At 35.5% G+C, this 19,097-nt stretch overlaps 1 protein-coding gene across 4 annotated transcripts in view; it reads left to right on the forward strand.

The window, feature by feature from the left end:
* Positions 1-19,097, forward strand: part of PRKD1 (protein kinase D1) — a 457,302-nt gene that overhangs the window by 165,173 nt on the left and 273,032 nt on the right. The gene's annotated exons all lie outside the window — the stretch shown is intronic.

The following is a 19,097-nucleotide window of genomic DNA, read 5'->3' on the forward strand; positions in this document are numbered from 1 at the left end:
GTTTTATTTTATTTATTTTTTATCTTTTAAAATTATATTTGTACAAAGTAATTTCTTATATTCAAAAATGGTTACTTTTCTCATCAAACACACCTTACGTTATTTTTTAGAAAAGTTTTAGCTTCACAAAAAAATTAAATTGAAGGTGTAGAGATTCATATTATTTTATTTAATTTTTATTGGAGTATAGTTGATTTACAATGTGTTAGTTTCAGGTGTACAATAAAGTGAATCAGTTATACATATACGTATATCCACTCTTTTTTAGATTGTTTTCCCATATAGGCCATTACAGAGTACTGAGTAGAGTTCCCTGTGCTATACAGTAGGTCCTTATTAGTTATCTATTTTATATATAGTAGTGTGTATATGTCAATCCCAATCTTCCAATTTATCCCTTCCCCTGCCCTTACCCCATGGTAACCATAAGTTTTCTACATCTGTAACTCTATTTCAGATTCATATTATTTTAAAATGATACTTGGACTACTGATTAACCGGTGAACCATTTGATCATATGCATTACATATTATACATATAAACTGATGTGCTGTTATAAAACTCCATAAAAGCAAACTTTTGTCCAGTAATATTCTAGATATCTCTAAATTTATTAATGAACTATTGGACCACCATAGGAATAGTTTTTAAATTTCAAAATTTTCTGTTTTGAAAATATTTGATATACTTGAATTTATTCATAATTAAAACCACTTAGACATGTTGACTTCTTGTCTGATTTCCCAACAGCTTTTTTTTCCTTGAAGGAAATAGTAATGCATATTAGATACTTTTGTCTATATTTGCAGATGAGGAAATTGAGGTGGAATGATTTTTTTTATGATCACTTAGCTAATAATTAATAGGAAGTTAGAAAGAATTATACTATTGTATCTATCTTTGTTGTTGTTTTTGTTGCAAAGAAGAAAATAACCATGCATGGGGTAGTTTTTCGGTTGCTTCTCTATTTAGATGTGCTGTTATACTCAAATGATGATACTGTCATTTCATTTTTAATACATAAACTCTTTTCTTTTTTTAAATGTCCATGGCATTGGGCAAAACTTCAGAAAAAAAGTTTAAAATGTGAACAACAGCATTTCTAGAAGAATACTCCTAATGTGTCATTATTAAGTAATGATGTCAGCTGTTGTTTTGTATATATTTTCATGTAAATGGAAACTTCTTTTTATCCCTGATAAAATAGTTGTTAGTATATTACTTGAAGAAGCATCGGTAGAGATCATTGCAACTACAAATCTTTTAAATTTAATTTTATTTTTTATTGAAGTATAGTTGATTTACAATGTTGTGTTAGTTTCTGGTATATATATATGTGTGTGTATATATATATATATATATATATATATATATATACACACACACACACTATATATATATATTTGTATTCAGTTTTCATATATATGTATTCTTTGTCAGATTCTTTTCCATTATAGTTTATTGCAAGATATTGAATATAGTTCCCTGTGTAACTACAAATCTTAAAAAAATTTTGGTTTGGGAATAGTCTTTCTAATTTAGATCTGAAACATAATTGCCTTTAAAATCACAATTTCGATCATATTAGGATAACAGTATTTATAATTTTTTTTTGTTTTTTTGGCCACTGTGAGGCATGCTGGATCTTAGTTCCCCTACCAGGGATCGAACCGTTGCCCCCTGCAGTGGAAGCGCAGAGTCCTAACCACTGGACCGCCAGGGAATTCCCAGTATTTATCATTTTAAATTGCATTAAAATTAAAATGAGTTTAAGAAATAGTATCAAGAGCTCAAAGTCTAGAGGATTACTGCTTATAATTTTATAGTAATCTTACTCTGAGGAGAACCCGAACTCAGAATGCTTGGGAGGTGTTTGCACACATGAGGAACACAGCGACTCAGGGGATAGGGGAAGACAGATGTTTCAAAGGTTTAGGTCACTATCACTACTTGTATAATAAAAGGCTGACTTGGCCCAGCTTTACTCACCAAGTTATTTTCACGTTATACATTGTATGCTTTCTTTGTGAACTCTTTTAAAATCATTTTAGAAACAGGGTTGAGTAGGTATCAGTAAATACTGGGAATTTTGGAACTAGGTGAGCTATAAATAACTTAGTGTTGTATAAATGAATTATACATTACCTAGGAACTGAATTTCTGATTTGTATGGTGTACCTGTTCTTTTCATCACTCCTCTAATTCTTTTTCTATTTCATTGCTATGTGGAGTTTTATTCCCATACTCACCTATGTTAACCCTGTTGGTCAATATGGATGTCACAGATTTCCTTATATGTCACTTGTGATTTGCTGTCCTGTTACCCTTGAATTAAACCATTTAGGTCTGGATTTTTTCTTCTTCTCTTGAACATATTGCTTACTAAAATACAACCTATATTCCAGGTCTTGAGCATATGGTATCTCCCTTCATGAGATGCCTTTCTAGCCTATTCCATGTAAAAATTGATACATCTTTTTATAGGTTTTCTTGTGTTATTTTGTTTTATGAGGTATTTCTACATTGCCTCAAGTCGTATTGAATAGGACTCATATCACTTATGACATATGACACCATAAATTAATAACTTGAGCTTTTCTTTCTTCCTGATTTTAAAGTCATCGAGGAAAGGCTCTTATATTCTTTTATATCTCTCAAGGAGCCTAGTATTGTTGCTTTTATAAATTGGGTGCTCGGTTTTTCCACAGTATTCTTGTACTCACAGAATGTATAGCTTATTTAATGCTTATTTGAAAGAAATAACTGCTCCTACTGCAGTATGGATATATTAAGTACACACATGTATAGGTACAACACAGATCAAAGCTTCATGCATTATAGGGGGCATGCATTGTGTTAACTCCCTGTTGTGTACCTGTCACACCCCTAGTGGGCGACTTTACCATCTTTGTGCAAGATGAAGAGAGAGCAGTAGTGGCAGTGGGCTGTCATAAATGTTAATTCATATCCACCCCCCACCCCAGGGCAGTCAGGATTGCTTCCTGAGTTTTCCCCTGTAGTTTGAGCTGATAGTAAGCATTAGAACCATCTTTAGAAGATTTTATATTAACACTGGCAAGAAACAAACAATTGACATCAGGCATAAGTCTTATTTTGCGTTATGCTTTTGGCGCATCGTTGCTGGGAAAATTATGCTAATCCACACCATCTGCAGATACCAGATGTGCCATTGAGAGGTGCACAAGTTCCTTTCCAGAAAACTGCTTGATGTCGAATGTCAATCATTCATGTTAAAATGACAGCATCTACCATCAAAGGAGGGAGAAAAACTACAATTCGTGTTTTATCTTTACCATCACATACCAATCTGGATGATTTATACTGTAAATTAAATGTGGCTGACAGGGGAAAAGTAACAAATGCAATTGCTCAGTCCATCTTTTGTTCTTTTGCAAATAGCTATAGAATCTGTTAAAGACTGTCTCATTGGGTACACATGTACAGTGGGTGTGGTTACATCCTGCTGACAACCTTACATTTCTTGGCTTGTATAGTTTATTATATTAAAAGAATTGCCTGGAAGGGTGTCAGCAGATGGTGCTAGGCACAGAGTAAGTTTTGTCATCGCGTGGTTGCATATGCTTCCAGGAACTCTTTCCCAAATACGATTTTTGAAAATAAGTTCGTTCATTTAAGCACACTAATAGGTTCTTCATTCATAACATTATGTCATAAAAGACATTGCCATCTATTCAGTGGAAGTATGATTTCGTGTCTTCTGGTTGGGGGAGAGAGGGAGAGAGAGTAAGAAGCAGTTACAATTGACTTTCATCTGAAATCTTTTCATGTTCTGCCTGGGTCTGGATGTATCTACATTTAGAGGTAATAGAAATCCTTTCTGTTCTCTTCTCATATCTTTTCAATTTTGCTAGCTACTGTTAAAAGAATGTCAGGGCACAGTTCAGTCTGAACTGTTGAACATGTCAGGTACACCCTAAAATTCCATTAATTTCTAGGATATAATGAATAGCAGTGTTTGTCAGCAGCTAGAACTTACTGTAAGCATTCCTTGTGTAGTAATGTGTCCAAGTGGGGAGCAAATCTCTTCCTCTCCTTTTTCTTGTTCTTGTTCTAAAGTTCCTGCAGCCACACTGCACTGTTGCCTGAAGGGGCTTTGTACGGACATCAGAGAGAGTTTCTCATAGGTCAGGTATTCTATAAACACGTTGCAACCATAGTATCAGAAAAAAGTGTGGCTTGATTGAAATTACCCCTTAACCCTGCTCAATGCTGTTCTGATTCAGGTTTTGCCAGGAAATGAGACATTTTTTTTTTTAAGTTATAATTATTTCTACAAACTGTCTTGGATAAATATCTAAAGTCACTCTTTGGTCCTATAATTGGTATATGGTGTCATTCCTAAGTCTCGAGTAAATGGGAATTTATAAAAGAAAATGAATGAAGAGCCAGCTTCGTCCAAAAAATATGGGGTCCCTGTGGATAAGTAGGAGATCATAATGTTAAAAGAATTACACTGTTTTGCTTTTTTGAATAACAGTGCCCATTGAAAGCTCATCTCAGAAATAAATAAAATTGTACGTTTTCTTTTCTCAGGACTGATGAATAAAGCCTATAGAGAAAAATATTTTAAACATTTTTTACTGGCCTTTGTGCCTTTGTCCTGCTCGTTCCTTCTGCTTAGAGACTTGTCACTTTACCCACGAAACCCTGGGCTCAGCCCCAGGTGAATTGACCAGTGAATTATTTACTAGTCTTCTTTGCAGGATGCTTTTTTTTTTTGACTTCTCAGGGGAGAATTCTGTGCTTGTTCTATCCTGTACCCCCAATCTCCTTCCCTTCCACTCTCAGTGAACTGCTTATATGCTCTAATAATATGCTAACTTTTGTCTTTGTCACCTAACTAAAGTCCTTGATGTGCTGAGAATTTCTTCTCTTCTCCTTTTTTGTTAGATATATCTTTGAATCTGTCTTTGGGAGATAATGAATGTCTATTAAATGTTTGTTGAATAAATGGATAGATGAATAATTTAATATTCTATTATTTTTTTATGAACGTTTAGTTGATTTATAATGTTGTGTTAGTTTCAGGTGTACAGCAAAGTGATTCAGTTATATATACATATATATCTACTCTTTTTCAGATTCTTTTCCCTTATAGGTTATTACAAAATATTGAGTAGAGTTCCCTGTGCTATACAGTAGGTCCTTGTTGGTTATCTGTGTTATATATAGTAGTGTCATATGTTAATCCCAAACTCCAAATTTATCCCCCACCCCTTCTCCTTTGGTAACCCTAAGTTTGTTTTCTATGTCTGTGAGTCTGTTTCTGTTTTATTCATAAGCTCATTTGTATAGTTTTTTTAGATTCCATATATAAGTGATATCATATGATACTTGTCTTTGTCTGGCTTACTTCACTTAGTATGATAATCTCTAGGTCCATCCATGTGGCTGCAAATGGAATTATTTCATTCTTTTTTATGGCTGAGTAATATTCCACCATATAAGTATACCACATCTTCTTTATCCATTCATCTGTCGATGTACACTTAGGTTGCTTCCATGTCTTGGCTATTGTAAATAGTGGTGCAATGAACACTACTGGGGTGCATGTATCTTTTCGAATTATGGTTTTCTCCAGATATATGCCCAGGAATGGAATTGCAGGATCATATGGTAGCTCTATTTAATAGTTTTTTTAGCCTCCCTACTGTTCTTCATAGTGGCTCTACCAATTTACATTCCCACCAACAGTGTAGGAGGGTTCTTTTTTCTCCACACCCTCTCCAGCATTTATTATTTGTAGATTTTTTGATGATGGGCATTCTGACCGGTGTGAGGTGATACCTCATTGTAGTTTTGATTTGCATTTCTCTAATAATTAGCGATGTTGAGCATCTTTTCATTTGCCTTTTGGCCATAAGAATGTTATATTATTCTTATATACAAAACTTTCATAAATGGAAAGTCATATTTGCTATCTTTATCTTCAAGGTTCAAGAGGGTATAAAATTGTGGACCATGAATTACAGATAAAATAATTAATACCTCTTTTTATTTTGAAAAAGGTAATAACATAATGTGTTATATGGATCATTGGTATTGCTAATATTAGACTTGACATATTAATACATCAGTGTACATTTGAAAGTTTTTTATAAAGTCTTATTAGCTTTCTGTGTTTTAGTTATTTTAAATTTGAAATATTATTTGTTTCATATTAAAAAAGAGCTTAGCTGATAAAAAATCTTACCAGTAAAAGTTACTGTTACACTTTTATTCATTATACAAGCAGAACATTGCATATAGTTTGAAAAAAATTGTTTTAATCCTAATGTCAGTAAATTATTTTTGAAATTTTTGTCTATAGCCCTGCAGACCTTTTAAAACGTATTTGCGGCAGACCTTTTAGAATGTATTTGTGTACAGACTTTAAAGTACAAAGAAGATCACACGTTGTTCTTTAACTGAGCATCACTTTTGAGTTGACCAAATTACCCAAAACATTTTAGGGTAGGAGTTGCCATTTGATGATCATCTCTGCAGATGATGCTCACATTGAAACTAGAAGGTCAACCATATGGAGAGGTTAAAAATAAAATCTGCTGGCCTTCAAAATCCTCTTATCAGCCACCTAACGGGGTCAGATGCTGACAATGATGCATCTGAGGGCAGTGAGTAAAGACAGATTGCAGAAGTTTCGTAATTGTGAATTGTGTTCTCAATGTATTTAATTCTGCTTATCTTTGTTCCCAGCCTTGGAGTCTCTGGACTGTGCAAATTTGGTGGCAAATCTCAGATGCAGCCCCAAAGGGCCCATAGTTGTCTACATATTTATGCATGAAATTAAGTATTTTATGCTATGTCAATCAAATATACCCCAAAATCAGAAAACAAGTGTTTTCCCAAAGTAAGTTCCTTCTAAATGTAGCTAAAAAGAGCTACTTTGTCATTAAAGTGAATGAATATTCATTTTTAGAACAGACATGATATTTGGATTGTGTTAAACGTATATCTGTTAGTGAAAGTGTGAGTCACAAAGATAAAATTTCTTCTAAAAATAATATCTATAGAAAAAAAGCAATAAGTATACACATGATAAAATATTTCTCTTTTCTGTAAACTTTTACTTCTTTATTTTTAATGATTGTGATGTTGTTTATTTTCTGTTATTAAAAGAAACTTGTGGGACTTCCCTGGTGATGCAGTGGTTAAGAATCCGCCTGCCAATGCAGGGGACACGGGTTCAATCCCTGGTCCGGGAAGATCCCACATGCTGTGGAGCAACTAAGCCCGTGCGCCACAACTACTGAGCCTGAGCTCTAGAACCCGCGAGGCACAGTTACTGAGCCCACGAGCCACAACTGCTGAGCCCGTGTACCACAACCATGGAAGCCTGCACGCCTGGAGCCCGTGCTCCGTAACGAGAAGCCACCGCAGTGGGAAGCCTGTGCACCACAACCAAGAGTAGCCCCCGCTCACCACAACTAGAGAAAGCCCGCGCGCATCAATGAAGACTCAATGCAGACAAAAATAAATAAATAAATTAATTAATTAAAAAAAAAAAAGAAACTGTGATCATGTTCACGGTAGTGTTTTTCACAATAGCCAAGAGGTGGAAGCAACACAAGTGTCCATTAATGGATTAATGGATAAATAAAACATGGTATATACATACAGTAAAATATTATTCAACCTTAAAAAGGAAATTATGACATGTACTACAACATGGATGAACTATTATGCGAAGTTTAAATATGCGAGTCACAAAAAGACAAATACTGCATGATCCCGTTTATGTGAGGTATCTAGATTTGTTAAATTCATAGAAACCATTTGGTGGTTGCCAGAGGCTGGGGAAACAGGAAATGGGGAATTGTTGTGTAACGGGTACAGAATTTCAGTTTTGCATGATGAAAAAGTTCTGGCAATTGAATATACCTAACCCTACTGATATGGTTAAGACCTTAAAAATGGTTAAGATAGTAAATTTTATATTAAGTATATTTTACCACAATAAAAACAAAGAAACAGAAGAGAAGATATAATTTTTAGACCAAAGCTTATTTATTTTTAGTCATAATTGTTTCTACAGAATAAATACCTAGGATTGGTCTTTGAGCCTTTAACAGGGTTATGATATAATACATGATTACAGATCAAATAGAAATATACAATGGATATAGTAAATTATTATTTGTAGAATAATTAAAAGCTAACTAAAATACTGAAATCACTATGTCCAAATATGTATTTAATAGATTCTTTGCTTTTATGGTTATCAATTCATAATTTGAAAACATTTGTTTATTCAAATATTTATCGACTGCTTACCATCCTGTCAGAGACTGAGCTGGGTTCAGATATACAATGCTAATAAGTGTTGTCCTCAAAGAGTGTAAAGGCAATTGCAGTGGAGCAGGGGGAGAGTTTACAAATAAACAGAAAATTACTATAAAGTACCGTAAAGATTATGAAAGGGGTAAATAAAGAGTGAAGTGGGAAAACGTAGGAAGTTTAGGGATTTCAGGGTTTCTTTTCTGGGGCTTCAGGAAAATCTTTATGGAAGAAGCAACAGCTTAGTTCAATGAGAACTGGTAGTTAATTAGATGAAATGGTTGGAGGAGACACTGGAGAGAACAATAAGGGCAGAGGGCTTGTGGGCTGAGAGAGCATCTTCCAGTTTTCCTGGGATAGTCTGTTATGCCTGTTGTTCTATTTGGATGGTTTCTTTTTCACTCTCACAAGTCCAGGTTTGGTGATCTGCCTGTAGGGCTCAGAGAACCTGCTGTCATAACTGAGAGGAGTTTACTCTGCTTGGAACATTGAGTTTGGTGGTGGAGAGAGAAGAGACACCATAGATAAAAGGAGGTTATGTAATGAAGGAGGTTATATAATCATGGTTATATAATAAAGGAGGTTATATAATCATGGTCACCTTTTACCATGATTCTGATGGCATTGAGGAACCATGAAAGATTTTTGTACAGGAGAAGAGTACGGCAAAATATGTACTTTAGAAATTTAAGTCTGGCTGCATTGACGAGAAGAGATTGGAATGGAACAAGAGGCACTGCTGTCATTTACTAAGTACATTACAGTGAGGGCAATAACTGACACTGGTTGTGGGCATAAAAAGGAGTGAATGAATTCCAGAGCTATTCAAAAGCTGGACTTAACAAGACTGAAGAACATTGCATGTGAGTTTATGTGCATGTGGGGTGGGGAGGGAAAAGCAAAGGATGACATTATGGCTCAGACTACTGAGTGAATGATGGAGCGTTTCACCAAGGTAAGGACATGAAGGGGAGATTTTGGGAAAACACATCCATTTTCACTGAAGCCTTGGGAGGGGATGGATAAGCCTAGTGAGAGTCCATGGAATGGACTAAAGAAGTCTAAAATGTGGAACCAGAGGACAAAAATTAAAGAATTAACAGAGGGTGAACAGCCCACGACCAAACCTAACCAAACCAACAAAAACAAAAAACAAACAAATAGCAAAACTGGGCAGGAGTGGGTCAGAGAGGAAGGAGGAAAACCTAGTGTGTCATTTAAAGAAACTGAGGGAACACGGTGTTTTTAGAATGAGGCAGTGGTCAGTGGGCATGTCAGGGAAGGATTTGGCAGTGAGGTTCTGGGCGGTGTGCTTGGTGAAGGCATTTCAGGAGCCCTATGGGGCCCAGGCCAGGCTGAAAGGGGTTGCGGAGTTAGATCAGAAGTGGGCGCCATGAGTGAAGGCAACCCTTTCAGTAATTTTTACTGTAAAGAGGAGGAGACTAGAATAGAAAGAATTATTCTGGAGAGGATGTGATAGTATAATTTTATATTTTATATTTATTTTTTTAATTTTATATTTTATATTTAAAATATATAATTTTATATTTATTTATTTAAATGTTTTATTGTGGTAAAATGAACATAGCATAAATTTACCACTTAAATCATTTTCAAGTATGCAACTTAGTGGTATTAAGTACATTCTTGATGTTGACCAACCAATACCACTATCTAAATCCAGGACTTTTTCATCACCCCAAACAGAAACTCTGTACCCATTAAGCAGTAACTCTCCGTTCCCTCCTCCCTCTAATTCCTGGTAATTTATAATCTTTCTGTCTTTGAATTTGCCTATTCTAGATATTTCACATAAGTTGAATCATATAAGGTTTGTTCTTCTGTGTCTGGTTTATTTCACTTAGCATAATGTTTTAAGGCTCATCTAGGTTGTAGCATGTATCAAAACTTCATTCCTTTTTATGGTTGAATGATAATCCCATTATATATATATGCCACAATTTGTTTATACATTCACCTATGGACACTTGGGTTGTTTCTACCTTTTGGCTGTTGTGAATAATACTGCTGTGAACACGGATGTACAAGTATCTGTTTGAGTTCCTGTTTTCCATTCTTTTGGGTATATTACATAGGAGTGGAATTGCTGGGTCATATGGTAATTCTGTGTTTAACTTTTTGAAGAACTGCCAAACAGTTTTCCACAGTGTCTGCAACATTTTACATTCCCACCAGCAATGTGTCAAGGTTCCAGTTTTTGCACATTATTGCAAACACTTGTTACTTTCTGTTTTACATATGACTCCTGGACCTTAATAATGTTAATACGAACTACCATCCTGGCTTTTGTGAACCGCCCCTCCCACCCCGAAAAAAAAGATCTGTGAGGCATTATCTCCATGTTATACATGTAAAAACTTAAGTTTTGGAAAGTTCAGAAGTTTGCCTAAGATACATGCATTGCATCTCTCAGGGTAAAAATCTTTACAGCTATAAAGACTTAATATACTTACTCTATTCATCATTTAAAAAAATTTTTCCTCTCCATGAATATTAGCTAAAACTTGAAGTTGACATGTGTGTGATTACAAAGCAGTATGCTTTTACTATGTATACTACCAAGCAATGAAATATATATTAATACACATGCCAGCCTCGTTTGATAAAACTGTTAGACCTGTAGCAAATAAATCTTAATAACATATGAAACAACTGCATGAATTCAATCTGCGAATGAAGAGCTTTCCTTTTTGTGTAGTCTTCAAACTCTTTTGAGCACACACACCATTGGTGAAAACAAATTGGATCATATATTCCAGATCACATATTCCACATAACTATATTAATGAAATGCATATATTATAAAATTTAAAATAATACACATTTTATAAAGATAAGAATAGCATTAATATGAAATTATTTAATATGAACATATTCTTTACTTTTCTCTCTCTTTACAGTGGTTTTTCTTGCCCATTTCTGGGATGGGTGCCCCCTTGTGTAAATTACTGATTAAAAAATGGCTAACAGCCATCTTGTACGATATGTTCAGGTACTTTTGAAAACAAATATTTAAAAGTCTTTTGCACAGGAAGGGTATTTACTCACATCGTTCACAAATGCATGTTGAATATTTATTAGGTATAAAGTATTTTTGAAAATGTCATGATCTTGCTTTGCTGTCTTCAAAATATACAATATAACAATGAATGCTGTTTTTCCGAATGGGTAACCTCTCGTAAAATCTAATTTTAACTTAATAATACATGGCTAAAGTTCCAAAACCTTGTCCTTGAGGAAGTGCCTCTAATTATGAGATGATAATATAAACAACACCAGATTCACTTGTAAAGCAGTATTTGCAGCCTTCATCTATAACTTGTATATAAAATTGTCTTTGGAAAAGTGAACAAGGTAATAATTTATCTCATGAAGTCATTTATGCTGGTGCTTTGACATTTTGAAGAAAAACACAAATACATAAAACCTAATAGATGCTAAGGGGAAACTGACAAATGACTCTTTGTGATCTCAGGAAAACAACATCTAAATACATATATAGTTTTTCATAGCCTGAATTCACGTGACTGTGTTTCCATTTTGACTGCTTTTGTACATTGATTTGCTCCATAGCAACTAGCAAATAGAAATATTCCAAAGGGAAGGAAAAAAAGGCAAGCTACTTGGTGTGGAGATTGTTAAATGTTTTTTGAGTTAGGTCAGTCAGATGTTTTCCTTTTTTTTTTTTTATTATTTTTTATTTTTTTAAATGCTATTCTTGTCTGCTTACATTCTTTTTTTATGTATGTATTATTTATGTATGTGTGTATGGCTGTGTTGGGTCTTCGTTTATGTGCGAGGGCTTTCTCTAGTTGTGGCAAGCGGGGGCCACTCTTCATCGCGGTGCGGGAGCCACTCTTCATCGCGGTGCGGGGGCCACTCTTCGACGCGGTGCGCGGGCCTCTCACTATCGCGGCCTCTCGTTGCCGAGCACAGGCTCCAAACGCGCAGGCTCAGTAATTGTGGCTCACGGGCCCAGTTGCTCCGTGGCATGTGGGATCTTCCCAGACCAGGGCTCGAACCCGTGTCCCCTGCATTGGCAGGCATATTCTCAACCACTGCGCCACCAGGGAAGCCCAGATGTTTTCCTTTTGATTGTAGTAATTATTTAAGAAGATTTGAAATGTATTTTCGTGGTTATATTGTAAGTACATTAGAAAGTTTTTCCTGAATAGTGTGTTTTTGTTTCTTTGTTGGATAAATAAAATGAATTTCCTCTCCTGAAACAGTATCAGAATCAAATTTTCAAGGTCAGAATGTGTAAACCTTTTCCCCAGTGGCTCCTGAAAATCTAATGGCTAACTAGAGGTGACTGACTAGCTAAATTCCAGAGACGAGATTAATGAGTGAGAATAAAAACATCACGGGAACAGTTTATCAGTGAATACAGCTACTGCTATATTAGGTCTGGAATAAGCAAAAGATGACAGTTTTCTGTTTGTTCAGGAGAGTCAAGATCACCCTTTCTAAGTGTGTTTCCTATCTTTCACATATTTTTTTCATCCTTATTTTACCAGGATTAGGAGATGGTAATTTGGGCCAAGAGCTTTACCATCTCATGCAGCACTGGCTTAATTTCCAAACATGTTATCATCTCCTTTAGAAAACAGGTTAATTTATGTAATACATGAGGACCCAGACCTAGAAACAAACACTTGGCAGACACGTCAGGTAAGAGCACTCACTGCTCTTTGAAATGATGCTGCTGAAGCTGATGATGCCGATAAAAGTAGCTAACATTTATTAAAAATTGATGAGAACCTGTTTTGGTAAGAACTTTGCATGTATTATCTCATTTAATCCTCAGAATTTTGCAGGTGTTAATTATCTCACTTCACCCTGAGTTAGGTACTCTCATAACCCCCTTTTTATAGATGAGGAAACTGAGACATGGTGAGGACAAGTCACATTCAGGGTCACATACTTAATGGCAGAGTCAACATAAGAACTCAGGCTTTCTGACTGCAGAGCCTGTGTCTACTACACTCTACTGTCTCTGATTTTGGCAAAACATTTTTTAGCAGGTGGTGATCACAGAAGTTGCTTAAAGTCACAACTTTTAAGTACTCTTTTTTTCTAAAGCCAAATTGTGTAACTTTTATTCTCCCCAGATTATGTTATCACTTTTGTAGTTTTGAAGAGGAAGGTGTGAAAATTTGAAATGTTATCTATTCTCATTTAATTTCTTACTTTCCATGGAGAACATACCATATCCAGATCTAAATGTCATTACCGACTGTGTCTCACACTCAACGAAAGGGAAAGTGTATGCTCAGTTTTGAGCAGAGGCTCCCTTGTAGGTGTGTGACAGTCCTCAGCAAAGTTTTGGCACTTGTGTTTGGCAAAACATCCCTGGCAGATGAGTGATTCATATGGCAGAAGTACTGCTCCTCGAAAAGGTGCATTAATATGAATATTAACACCTCTTAGTGCTTGTGAAATAACCTTAATGGAAGGACTAGAATATTGACAAAACATTTTCAAAAAATTGCACTACATCTACTGGTTAAAGATATAGACAAAGTAATTTATTGCAGAAGTCTGTGATGATCCAATTCCAAGTTGTATGTGATGTCTGTAATTATATTTTAGAGGAATATTAAGCAATATGGATGTGATATCTGATTCTTAAATATCATCATTAAACAGTTCTAAATATAAGCCACCTATAACCACACTCAACGGATGTTACTATGTGACAAGCAAGACTTAGATGTAACAAGAAAAAATAGAAATTTCAAACTTACATGATTTCAAAGTAATTCTAAATAATTCTTAGCATTTCTTCAAGGATTATTAAGGCAAATGAAAGGGATTTTTATAAGGTATAGTTCAGTTGCAGTTTTCCTCTTCAGAATTCGCATTATTGCCACAGTTTACTAGTGACAAACATTTGTGGACTATGGCAGCAATCTCTTGGGTGTTTCAATCTATTTTGAGCTGAAATTGATTAGCACTTTATGAAAAGTATACAGAAAATTGCCATGCTTATCAAGGCAAATCAAGCCATAATTCTGCCTTTTTTTTTGTACACCTGCAGCTATGAATGTTTTTTGGTGGATACATTGAGATGTGCTCAAGAATATACATATTGGACTGCATATCATGCAATTTATTCTGATCTTACTGACAGTTTGCAAACAAAAACTCAAAACAAGATGCAACTGTGTACAGCTTCCGAACTGTAGGTTCTGATTTTGGCATCCATGAATGCACGAGGAAAGGGGCTACAGCTGAAGAGGGAGGTGTGCTTTTGCTCATCTTACTGTGAAATATAATCTGGGCAATTGTTTGATGGATTTCATGAAATATGGAGGAAATCTGAACTAAAGGCTTTACCTGATTGCCTTTATTTTGTCCCACCTTGGAAATAATGAAAAGTTAAAATAATTTGGAATTGATGATTGTGGTGACACGAGTTGCCCATATTCAGAGAAAGTTGTTAAGAGTGAGGAAATGAGGAAGTGAGCAATGATGGTGAACTTCGTATTTTGAGAGGATGAGCCCTCTTGGTTAGTAATACCTTCAAAGAAAAACAAGTATCAAGCCAAAAGAAAAGGAGGGAGACCATGGGCTACATTTGAAATCTGTTATTTGATAGAATTTTACAAACAAAAATAATGTAGAAAGAGACTAGTCTTTATGCTGTCACTCTGGGGCAGAATTGAGAACAAATACTATGAGATTAAAAAAGAAAGAAAATCATTATGGAGTAAGCTATTCACCTACAGCTCATTTTAATTCCACCAAATGTTGTAAATTGCTACTTAAAGTAGCATATTGTGTGCAAATCTTTTACTTTATGCCTGGCTCTATCTAGAAAAACATCGTGAATCATCTTGCTAAGTTCTGTATCTGCAATGAGTCCGTTCTGATAAAATACTGCATTTTACATGAAAACATTTCTAATAAACGTTATCTTAAAAATAGATGTTTTTAGATGTTTACTATGAAAAATAAGGAAAAAGGAAGAAAATTTAAATCACTCATGATCCTAACACCCAGAGATGACACTGCTAACATTTTGGAGTACATCATTCCAGTCTCTTTTATTATAGATTTGATACGGTAAACTGTTTGGCAATTTGCTGTTTTACACAGTACACCATGAACCTATTTCTATGTCATTAAATATTCTCCTTTAATATTGTATTTAGAGAATATACAGTTTTTTAATCATATGGACTTTCCAACATTATCATATAGATTTTCAACATCCGGTCTCTACATGGTTGGATGTTTAGATATTTCCAGTGTTTTTCTAATTAATGATAATAATAATTTTCATCATCAACATTAACAAAAAGTGAAATTCATGTAACATAACATTTGGTTTTGTGCATCCATTACCTCTTTCTAGTTCCGAAGTATTGTCATCACTCCAAAGACCCCTTACCCATTAAAGGGTATTTCTCTATCTGGCCCAGCCTACTCTCCATCATTGTTTCCAGTCTCCTCAAAATTAAACTCTCAGGTCTTATCAGGGCCCAAACAAGCCTTGTAAATTCCTGCCCTATCACCTTTGTCAACTGTATTAAGTTTTCTGCTTCTCTCCCTCCATTGTTTTTCAAGCCCAAGTCAATTGCCATCTCTCTTGTGAAAAACTCTGACAGACTAAGCCTAAATAGTCTCTCTGTTATGAAAACTCTTAGCACACATATCTGTACTGTTCATTTGGCCCATTTTTCATCTTATGCCAGTTCAGTAGCATGTGTTGCCCATAAATTATATTGCAAACAATTTCTGTTTTGCTAGAGTGGTGTCTCATCTATTTTATGTCCTCTGATGATTATCTTAGTACATGGCACAACAGAAATGCACAATAAATTCTTGTCAAAATGAATTAAAACTTAGTTTTTTTCCTTACAGACCTTACCATAGTGCTTAGCACATAGTAGAGTGCCAACAAATATTTGCTGATTGATTTTTTATGTATTTATACTTTCATCTAATTCTCTGTCTGGAGGTTACAAGTCCTGAATAACTAACAGATTTGTAAAAAAATAAAAAAAGTATGTACTCTTATTTATATGACCTTATTTAGGAGATTGGTATTCATTTTTAGATACTGAGGTTTATTGAACAAGGCCTTGTTCGTCACATGTATTGATAAATCTTCCTCCCTTCCTCCCTCCCTCCCTCCTTTCCTTTCTTTGAGTTTGGTGTAGTCTTTTCTCAGCCTTAATCTTTCTATGTGTGATGTTTATTTGCACATGGCAAATTTCAAGTGTGGGATTCTAAAATGTAGGATTATGTTTTTGCTTTTGTTTTCATAATGGTACTGGTGGCTAGTAACTTAAGAGAACATTCCACAGTGACTTTGGCGTCCTTTTTGGCTATTATTTCTGATATCTCAGAGCTCATTTTACTAGAGTTATTTATTATATGACTTCTCCCTAATGTATTTGCTTTGTACTTGTGTCCATATCAATTGCCTTCACTTAATTGAATGCATATTTCCATAGGAACTAGAAATAATAAATTGGTATTACTGTGCTTAGAGTTTCATTGTACCATGAAGACATTTGCAACGCAAGAGAATGTGAATCTGTGTGCTCAGTAATCTATCTCTTTTGCTTTTAAAAATAATATATGTTTTTGAAAAGCTCCACTTCACTCCAAGAAAATATCTTTTTCTTTATTACTTCTGAGGAAAAGTTTCTACTAGGAACTGATGAAATTTTCACCTCCTTTTTCCCCTTTTAAATGACTCCATGAAAAGCAAATGAAAAAAAATTCAATGAAGATGAGATTCAGAGCTAGATCTCTCAAAGTGTACCTCCATATGTTTCTGATAGAGTTTTTGTATAGCATAAGGGCCACCATTTATTTTTATTGTTCTTATAACCAGTGAATAGGTTGAGCTTAATTTTATTGGCATTCCTTTTTAAAACAGTTCAGCCTGATTTCAGAAGTTACACCTTTTGCATCAGAGAACTAAACTATGCAGAGTGGTGTCCTTTGAGGAATGCTCGTGACCAGAATGGCATCAAGGAACTCAGCTCAAGCAGTTCCTATGGTGATTGCAAACTGGCTCATGTCCCAGCCCTTAACAATTTCAGCTTGGATTTTTCTTGATTGACCATCAGTCTTCAGCATCTCTAAACACATTATATTACACACACACACACACACACACACACACACACAGTTGGCCAGACACAAGATAAATAAAGACTCTTATTAAACTTGAGGAACAGCTTACACAGACTGATTTAATCCTTTTTGCATAAATAAGATCCCTGTTCTGCTACGCTGTTCTTGGAAATCCTATAAAGCTTGACGGAATTTTCAGAAGGCATAGTCAACTGTAGAATGTTCTTTAGTAGTCCAGATATTCAGGGTCTATGACTAATGCTCTCCCAACATGTATTATTCTATAGTCTAAAACGCATTGCCAAACTAATCATTCTAAAACTAATTGGTGACTACCACTCCCAGCTTTAAAGTTGTTGACTCATTTATTCGTTAATTCTGTCATCTGTATTTGGTACATTTACCATGTGCCGGTTCTGTACTAGCTGGAGTGTCCGAAACTTCCCTGCAGCGACCCCATGCCCATCCTGCCTCTAGCACCACTTCTGCATGCCACAGTCATGGTCATCTTTTACCAACAGATTTGACCATGTTACCCTCCTGCTTCAAACTTTTCGATGAAATCCCATTACAATTTGTGTAAGTTACAAACTCCTTATCACAGCTCACAAAGCCTTGTGTCATGTGGCCCCCCCCTCACCTTCTCTGACCTCCTTTCCTTCTGTTCCGTCCTAGATGAAGCCAGGATCTTTCTCATCTACAAACCTTTGTATGATGTGCCGTTCCCTCTGGCTGGAGCATCCTATTCTCTGTTCTTCCCAGAGTTGGCTCCTTCTCCTTCATGTCTTATCTTAAATGTCACTCCTCAGAAAGTTTTCCTCTGACCACACTATGTGAATAGATCTTCCCATAACTCTCTGTTGTTACACTCTGTTTTCCTTACAGCGCATTCAATGCTCTGGGTTTATATTTATTTGCTTGCTTTATTATTTTCTTCCTCCCCCAGTAAGGAATGATGTCAGAAGGGAGTAAAGTTTCTGTCTTACTGAAGGTGTAGTGGGAATGGAGGTTTGAGACAGCCAGAAAGATAGAAGATTGTGGCCAAATTGGCTTTTAAGATTTTAAATGTGTAGCAGTTCTCAGGACAACTTTTGGGGTTAGGTTAGGAGTGTAGGAGGCCAATGTCAAGTGGAGAGGAAGTGAGGGTTGCTAGAGTTGAGTGTCTACCATGAACCAGGCTTCACTAGGCATTGGGTACATACGCCTTAAACCAAAATCGAAAGCTCAAGCCCACTACAGTATTTTCTTACTGTTTTTACCTTCATTCCCCAATGGTACTGTTTTTTAACCTCCTACCTCTGCCACATTCTTTTCCCTAAGTCCAGTCTAAGCCTATTCTCTGCCTTTCCTTTTTGCCTGTCTAAATTTTGTCCATCCTGTAAACCTCAACTCTTAAAAGTCCTTTCCAATTACCTCTTGCTGCCAGCTGCCCCATCTCCCACTAGCATGCGCCATCTGTTTTTCCCTTAGGCATGTAGAGAGTTGTACCTCTCTTTGTGTTGCCAGTTTGTTTATGTCCCACCTAGACATAAACATCTAGAGTGCATAACAGTTTCTCCTATATCTTTGTAATATCATGTCTCAAGGAAGCATGTTAGGGAAAACATTTGATGATGATAAATTGAGAATTTCTTCTCATGTATATAGCTACCAAAGTGTTA

The sequence above is a fragment of the Balaenoptera borealis genome, assembly GCF_965194805.1.
Source record: "Balaenoptera borealis genome assembly, chromosome: 3".
Lineage (NCBI taxonomy): Eukaryota > Metazoa > Chordata > Mammalia > Artiodactyla > Balaenopteridae > Balaenoptera > Balaenoptera borealis.